The sequence below is a fragment of the Capsicum annuum genome, chromosome 10 (genome assembly GCF_002878395.1).
Source record: "Capsicum annuum cultivar UCD-10X-F1 chromosome 10, UCD10Xv1.1, whole genome shotgun sequence".
NCBI lineage: Eukaryota > Viridiplantae > Streptophyta > Magnoliopsida > Solanales > Solanaceae > Capsicum > Capsicum annuum.
Window position 1 is genome coordinate 28,174,405 of NC_061120.1, and position 9,119 is coordinate 28,183,523.

The 9,119-nt window shown below is 32.6% G+C and overlaps 1 long non-coding RNA gene across 1 annotated transcript; it reads right to left on the reverse strand.

Moving 5' to 3' along the window:
* Positions 1 to 377: 377 nt before the first annotated feature.
* On the reverse strand, positions 378 to 6,156 carry LOC124887959. Its single transcript, XR_007045606.1, has 2 exons — positions 5,299 to 6,156; positions 378 to 671 (listed from the first exon to the last, which is right to left on the reverse strand). It is a non-coding gene; the product is annotated as an uncharacterized LOC124887959 (long non-coding RNA).
* Between the last annotated feature and the right edge of the window lie 2,963 nt (positions 6,157 to 9,119).

Consider the following 9,119-nt stretch of genomic DNA (forward strand, 5'->3'; position numbering starts at 1 on the left):
ATCTCATCACTAACATATCAAAAGTGAAATGGTGTCTTTACATATTTGACTCATGATTGTACTCTTTGTTTTCCTTGTTTGTCGACTTCCTAGGTATTACTCCCCACAAAGGGCTTCAACAGGAAAGTCGTTTCGATCCAATCCATTCTTGGGTCTTAAATTATTTATTGTGATTTTTAAAAATAATTATCTTAAATTATTTGTTATTTTCAAAATTTCTTGACAAAATTAATTAATTTTTTCTCATTTTATTCTTATTAATAATTATTCGAAGATTACAAACACCTCAATAAAATAGGGAATAAATGTTAATCAATAAAATCATCCGAAATCAAACAAGGTAAAGAAGATGATAACCGAACCAGAGAGAGAAACAGTGAAGTTGAAAATGTGGAAAATATCTTCTTGTCTTTGTTCTAGAGTCTTCTGCAGTATTTATATTTACAAAACAATATTACAAGTAAATGAGAAGTAATAAATGTGTATGAAAACTATTTGGGCCAAGTCTTATTATTAGTTGGGTCGTCCGAATAAGCAACATTATTGTGTGGCCCGGATATCCTAACACCCCCATCAAGCTGGAGGGTGTGAAGACTCCAAGCATGGGAAGGCAGCAGCGGTGAGCAGGTCCAGGCAGAGATTTGGTTAAAATATCTGCTAACTGATTTGCACTGACAACATAGTGAAAAGAAATTAGGTTAGAATGAAGGCAGTCACGAACGTAATGACAATCAATTTCAATATGCTTCATGCGTTCATGAAAAACAGGATTCTTCATGATACTCAAAGCAGCTTGACTATCGCAATATATAGGAACAGGATCAGAGACAATAACACCAAAATCACATAGTAGGCGAATAAGCCAAATAACCTCAGCGACAATCTTACGAAGAGCCTGATACTCAGCCTCAGTAGATGAGAGTGAAATGGTAGGCTACTTCTTACTTTTTCAAGAAATAGGACTACCACCCAGAGTGATAAAGAAACCAGTAACAAAGCGACGAGTGTCACGACAGGTAGCCCAATCAGAATCGGAATATCCCATCAATGAAAAATCAGAAGCATTGGATAACAAAATACCCTGTGTCGGATTGTTCATGAGATAACGTAACACATGAATGGTAGCTAACATATGAGGAACCTATGGATGTTGTAAAAATTGACTTAAGTGTTGGACAGAAAAGAATATGTCAGGCCCTGTATGTTGTAAGAAATTGAGTTTGCCAACCAAATGCCTATAGGAGCTGGGATCAGTCAAAGAAAAACCCATGTCTGTAACAAGTTTGCTGGAACAGTCCAAAGGAGTACTCACAGGAGAAAACTGATAACAATTATATTCATGAAGTAAGTCAAGAGTAAACTTATGTTGACTGACAATATAACCCTGTGCATATTTGAAGACTTTCAAGCCAAGGAAGTAATGGATAGCACCAAGATCCTTGATTTTAAATTGACCATCAAGAAAAATCTTTAAATATTCTAATCCAGCTAAATCATCCGAATCCAACAATATATCATCAACATAAATAGCCAATACAATCTGCGAACTGGAAGGACTTTTTGTAAATAATGAATAATTATTCTTACTAGAGGTATAGCCATGAGAAATAAGATCTGTGGACAGTTTAAAAAACCATTGACGAGATGCTTGACGAAGACCATAAAGAGATTTCTTAAGGAGGCATACCAAAGGGACATCAGAAGAAGAAGTAACTTCAAGACCAAGAGGTAATTTCATATAAACCTCCTCAAGAAGATCACCATGAAGAAAAGTATTATTAACATCTAACTGAAACAATGTCCATACCTTCTTAGAAGCAATAGTAAGGAGACATTTAATAGTAGTTAGCTTAACTACAGGGGAAAAAGTTTAGTAAAATCGACTCCCTCCTTTTGAGTATCACCACGAATAACCAAATGAGTTTTATATCGCTCAATGGATCCATCAAATCACCGTTTGATCTTGTAAACCCATTTGCAAGAAATGACTTTCTTATGAGGAGGGAGTGGGACTATGTCCCAAGTATTATTAGCCTTTAGGGCCTGAAACTCCTTGACCATAGCTTCCTGCCAATCCAGATGGCTAGCAGTCTGATGGTAAAATTGTGGTTCATGATTGTGAAGCTCAACATGTGAGATCTTGAATGTAGTAGATTCAAGGAATGCATGATGGGAAGATGAACAAACATAATCTTTAAGATAAAAAGGTTTATGACTCTGTCGAGTAGAATGTCTAGAAGTTAAAATATGGGAAGCAACGATAGGTGAAGTAGAGACAGAAGAAGGAGGAGGAACAGCTAAAAGAGCAGAATTAGGAGCAAAAACTAGAGAAAAAGGCACTGAATTAGTAGAACTGGGAGAAATAAAAGAATGGGGAGTTGATGGGGAGTCTTCAGAGAAGGTAGAATAAGAAAGTGGAAATAAAAAAGGGGTAGAGGAAGGGTAAGATAAGATGTGTTTATGGAATACTATATCCCGAGAATAGAAAATCAAATCAGTGGACAAATTCAATAGTTTGTAACCTTTCTTGCCAAACGGATACCCCAAAAATATAGAAGAAATTTCCCTTGATTGAAACTTGTTTCAACTAATTTTAGGTGAGGTAGCAAAGCACAAACAACGAAATGATCTCAAATGGTCATAAGAAGGAGGGGACTGATGTAATTTCTCAAAAAGTGATATATTATGTAGTAAAGGAGAAAGAAATCTGTTAATCAAGTATGTGACTGTTAAGACACAGTCACCCCAATACTTCAAGGGTAACTTAGATTGAAAAAGTAAGGATCTTGAAGTTTCAAGAAGATGCTTATATTTTCTTTCCACTACACCATTTTGTTGAGGCATATGCGGAATGGAAGTTTGATGCAATATACCATTTTTAGCCAAGTATTTAGATGCTTCATGACTGCCCCCCAACTCAAAAGCATTATCGAACTTAAGAATTTGGATGTGTGTTTTAAAATAGATCTTAACCATGAAAATAAATGCCTTTAAAATGGAGAAAGTATTAGCCTTGGAAGATAGAAGATGGGTCCAAGTGGCTCTAGTATAATCGTCCACTAAGGTAATAAAATATCTATAATCATTGTAAGTGGCAGTATTATAGGAGCCCCAAGTGTCAACATGAACCAATTAAAATGGTTTAGTAGAATAAATGGAGCTATCTGGGAAGGACAGTCTTTCTTACCTAGCCATAGGAAATATGGTGCACAAGAAAGATTATTTGGAAGACAATTTACTAGATAAATGTGGGATGGAGTGCATTCTATGAAACGACATGTGGCCAAGTATTTGATGCCAAAACAAATCATTTTTATTAATAGAAGATGGCAAATTACAAGGGGTAATACAAAAAACAGTATCAAAATTAGAAGTATTACAAGTAAAGGAACTAGCAGAATTAGGTAAAGGTACAGTAATAGACTCAGATGGAAAAATATTAGCAGGAGCAGATGTAGTAACAGAAATAGTAGGCGGGAGTGATGATGTTTCAGCGGAGGGATCTAGAGATGTATTTGGGGAGGATAAGTTCTCTTGGCTGAGGAAATATAAACCTCTTGCAGCTTTACCAAATTCCAATGGCCTCTTCAGAGAAGGGGCCTGTAAGAAATAATTTATTTTGGTAAAGATTATATAACAGTCAAATTGATCAATGAGTTGAAAGATGGAAATTAAATTGAATTGAAATGAAGGAATAAGTAACACATTATGTAGAATCATATCAGACCTAAGAAATAAAGAACCAGTGGAGATAACCCTAACTTGTATCCATTGGGAAGAGTAATAAGAAAAGAAATGGGAATTGGTTGAAGATTATGTAGTAAATGTTTGTGAGGAGTCATGTGGTTAGTTTCTCCAGAATCTAAAATCCAAGAATGCATACCTAATTAGGAACTCGCACACATATGAAAACCAACAGAATTTTCCACAGGGCTACTAAAAACACTATTAACACATACCTGCAAAATTTGCAAAACCAAAAATTTTTACATCTGGTTGTTCAGACAAGTGATTATGTTCGAATGAAGCTATCAGTTGTGGATAAGTATCACTGTGAGACCCATAAGAAGGAAGAATATGGGAGGAAGAGTTGTTCTTTGTAGAATTAGAAGAAGACAGATCAGTTTGCACACATGCTGCAGATTTCGTACCTTTGTTGAACTGATAATCTGCAGGGTAACTATGTAGTTTGTGACATTTGCTCATGATATGTCCTAAGTTTTTGCAATATCTACAAATCAAGGTATTGGTGGGTGGCTGCTTGGACTCAAAATTAATCCTTTGGGGATAAGTCCTACCACCTCCATGAGACATAGGGAGAAAATGCCCGGGAGGTGAATATGAAGGCCCAGAAGAATCATAATAAATCCCTTTCTGAGAATAAGGCCTTTCTTAAAACTCAAAATAGACCCTGAAAGAGTAATATTTACCAACATTTTGAGAAGTTCCCTGAGATTCTCTTAAAGTTGTCATTATATCTAGATGAGGCATAGAAGAACATGGATTCAGTGATTAGATTAGAAGGAATGAAATTTTGCTTTTGCTTTTCATCATGACGAACCATGGAATAAGCCTTACTAAGGCTGGGAAGTAGATTCATCATGAGAATGTTACTTTTGCAAGTAGAGTAGGGTTCATTTAATCCACTAAGAAACTGGAACAATTTTTGTTCCTCAAGAAATTTGGGTAAAGCACCACAGGTGCAAGTGGGACCTACATATGTTGTGTTTAGCTCATCCCAAAGTCCCCTAAGTTATGTAAAATACGTAGCTATATCTGAAGAACCCTGAGTGGTGGAAACTAGTTCACGTTGAATTTGAATATATTTGGACCCATTAGATTGTCCAAATCGTTCATTTAGATCCTCCCAAATCTCTTGTGCAGTATTAAAATCAATAACACTCATAGCAACATTCCTAGATAATGAGTTAGTTATCCAAGCTATAACCATATCATTACATCTTTTCCAATACTGATAGTAAGGAGACTCAGGTACAGGCCTAGGATTTCTACCAGTGATAAGGCCTAGTTTATTCTTAGCTGAAAGTGAAATCAACATACTTTTCCGCCAGCTAACAAAATCAGTTCCATCAAATGGTGAAACAGTAAGTTGGATACCAGGACTGTCAGCTAAATGTATATAAAACGGATGACATTGATAAATAGTGAAGGGAGTAAACCCTTCAGTAGAGGTAGGAGCATTATGAACAAAAATAGACGAATTGCCACTCATAATTCCATAAGGAATTCAATAAATCAGTAGATTTGAGACCTATGTTAGCGAAGGAAAGGTGTTACCGTTCTGCTTCCAAAACCTGAAGAAGACTAGGTCTTGCTCAACAATGGGATCCGTCAAATTCCCCTCGAGAACGACACAAATCGCAAGAATATTAATTCGCCGCAACAAATACAACAAGTGTATGTCAAATTCCCCTCGAGAGCGGCACAAATCACACTATTACTGGTTCTCCGCAAAAAATACAACCACCACAACAACATAAAGAAAATAGTCCAACTAATCCATCATTGTATACAACCGCCAAAAGAAACTCTAGCGAAGTGAAATTCCAGCGATGTGAAATGAAAATTTCAACTCAAATCCTCAAAAAAATCAACGATAGAGGAGAGGAAATGATTGGAGGGTAATACCGATCGAAAGAGAAGATGAAATCGAGTTAAACACCTACTTTGATACCATGTTAATCAATAAAATCATCCGAAATCGAACAAGATAAAGAAGATGATAACCGAACTAGAGAGAGAAACAACGAAATTGAAAATGTGGAAAATATCTTCTTGTCTTTGTTCTAGAGTCTTCTGCAATATTTATATTTACAACAACAATATTACAAGCAAATGAGAAGTAATAAATGTGTGTGAAAACTATTTGGGCCGGGTCTTATTATTAGTTGGGTCGTCCGGATAAGCAACATTATTGTGTGGCCCGGATATCCTAACAATAAATGAAGGCAATATACTTTTAAAAAACCTCAAAATTAATATTTTTTAAGAAGCATGTAAAAGAAAAATATGACAGATAATTTGAAACTGAAGAAGTTGGTGATTATTTGAGTATGTTACACTTGTGAATAAATCAACTTTTTGAAGACAAATACTTTCTTGTAAGTACTGTTTCGCCGTTGATGTAGGTCGAAAATAATTGTATCACGAAAAAATATGGTTTTCATTAACCAATTAGTTGTATATTTTATGCTTTCACCTTTCAAATGGTTAAGAGATTTCTTGTATTAGGGTTTTGTTTTGTTGACATCATTTTCCCCTAAGAATGCCTTGCTTTATTGGTTCACAAAAGCAAAATAAATTTGTGTATCACCACTCAAATCTATGGCATTGTTCTAAGTCTATGATATGTATGTCTGCTTTGTCCTGATTGACAATACAAATTGTTAGTTGGACTACATCATTGATGAATCTAAAAAATATGCATACTATGAGAACTTGTGATGTATATACCTTATAAAGCCCTCTACCCTGTCCTCATTTGTCTTACGATCGTACCAAGGAGGCGTCCATCTCTAGTTCCATATATGTCACTTCCAATATAGCTAGCTATGGCACATATTGTCTATAATATGGTTCAACTGATATCACAAATTTATCTCTTCCACTTATAAGTCATTATTGAATTCAAAACTGTGTGTATCATGTGAACTTAGCTTGTATGATCATGTCTAACAAAGTCCTTCATATTCTCTCCTATATTTTGATCTGGGATAATACCTAAAGGAATCATGTTCCCTTCTTCAGAAGCTTGCTAGCCTAGAAGTTTATCAATCATTGTGACTCATGCATCTTTTATTACGAGTGTTATGTTATAGCGCTTAATTGTGAGAAATGTTATATTATTATGTCGTCTAAAAAATAACTACATGTGACCTTGAGATTAATAACTTGAAAATCAGGAAGAGGTTGTGTGCTCTATTGATAATGTAAAATTTTTTTACATGGATTAAATTCATTTCGAACTTATAGGAAAGCTAGTGGAATATTATACTAATTTTCTACACACGTGTGTAGTTATTTTAACTAAAGATAAAGTGTGCCTTATTTCTTTTCACTTAAGAAATTGTCAAATCGTTACAGAAAGATAAAGCAAAATATAGTAATATTGAGTATGATTTTAACAAATCCATTTCTTGTATTCACGACGATCTTCATATATAAACAATAATATTAGGAAATACGAAAGCAACGTTAAAAGCTACTCAGATAGTGTAAATATTTTTGACATTATAAATGTAGTTTCATTTTCACATACTATAGCAGCAGAGATTATTATAGTTATTATCTTTATCACGTTATTAATTAATACTTATTGTATAGATTTAATATAATTTGTAACGATCAAATTAAATCCATGACACATAAATTGTCCAATTTGGCCAAACAAATTTCACAGATTTGTTCCCTTGGCTTACGTCATGATCGAGTTGTAAAGCAACTAGTTATGTGAATTTGTGATATACGTCTTATAAATCTATTACTTTCTTTTCATTCCAATGTGATTCACTTAAATAACATGTGCACCCCTTCTTCAAATACTTGCCAACCTATGTTAGAATTAGGGTTAGAAGAGTTACCCATAAATTATTAAATTAATTATGCGAAGACCATTTAAAAATAGAGAAGCTTTTAGAAAAATTAAAGAATCTTTAATTAGTAATTATACAGAATATATAAGTCTAAATAAAACAAAAGAAAACCCACAAAAATTAGCCTACTTAATTACATTAATATCTAGTATTGAATCAAAATTAATAACACATTTAAAATCTAGAAGAATGAAACACATACCACCTAATTATGATAAAATTAGATTTAGGTATCCACCAAGATATTATAAATATAATTTAAGATGAATAAAGTGCAACAATATAAAGAATTAAAACAAATTATCTCTGAAAAACGTAAAGAATTAAAAATAAGAATAAAAAGACTACATTATAATATATTTGCCGGAGTTAGTAAAAATTCAATAGATACACAAAAAGATGAAATATCAAAATTGGAATCACAAATAGATAGTTTAGAATATATATATCAACATGACCTATTCACAATAAAATGAATAAAGAAGAATTTATAATAGATGAAAAAATATATGAAACTACGAAGGATCAAAAATAAAAATAGTATTTTCGAATCTAGGACGAAGATATAAGAAAATAGGTGAACATTTATATCTAATGTTAGAAAAAGAAGAATTAAAATTAGAAGATAAATTGACAGCAATGGTAAGAATAGAAAAAGAAAATGAAGAGATAGATAGGAAAAAGGAAATAGAAAAAATAAAACAACAAACTACGGAAGAAATACGAAAAATAGAAGAAACTAAAAATAGTAGGATTGCTGAATTAGAAAAAGAACTACAAATATTAAAAGAGTTGTATGAACAAAGACAAAAAGAAAAAGAAGAAAAAGATAGAGAACAAAAATTACTGAACGAGATAAATCAATTTAAGGAAAAATTAGAAATAAAAAATGAAGAATTAGAAATAAATAATATAGATATTGAAGAGACAGATAATTATGAGTCCGAACATAGTGAAACATATACAGAAATATTAACAGATACAAAAAATTTAGAAATCAATGAAGAGCAAAAAGAAATCAATGAGGAAAATTTAGAAAATACCCACACAGAAATAAATACTCTTGATAAAAAAGAAAATGAAAATATAATACCTAAAACAACAGAAATAAGAAAACCTATATATTATAAGAATAAGTTTAAAAAATATAATGAATATGACAAATGGATATCAAAACAAATAATTAATAAAAATTATAACTTTTTAGACCTAGACTGTGTAATAGATACAGAAAAAATAATACAATTATGGATAGGATATATGACAAAATAATTATTAGATAATAATATAAATATAACAGATGCACCGGAATATATAGAAAAAACGCTAATAGGATCAGTAAAACTATGGTTTTCAAATTTAACTGAAAATAGCAAAAAAGTATTAAGAACTAATAAACATATAGAAGGAACATCATCGACAACAACTTAACTAACCCCTATAGAATTATTAAAAAAATATGAAACAGCTATAAAAGATGAATTTGGTAGTACGACAACAATCGAA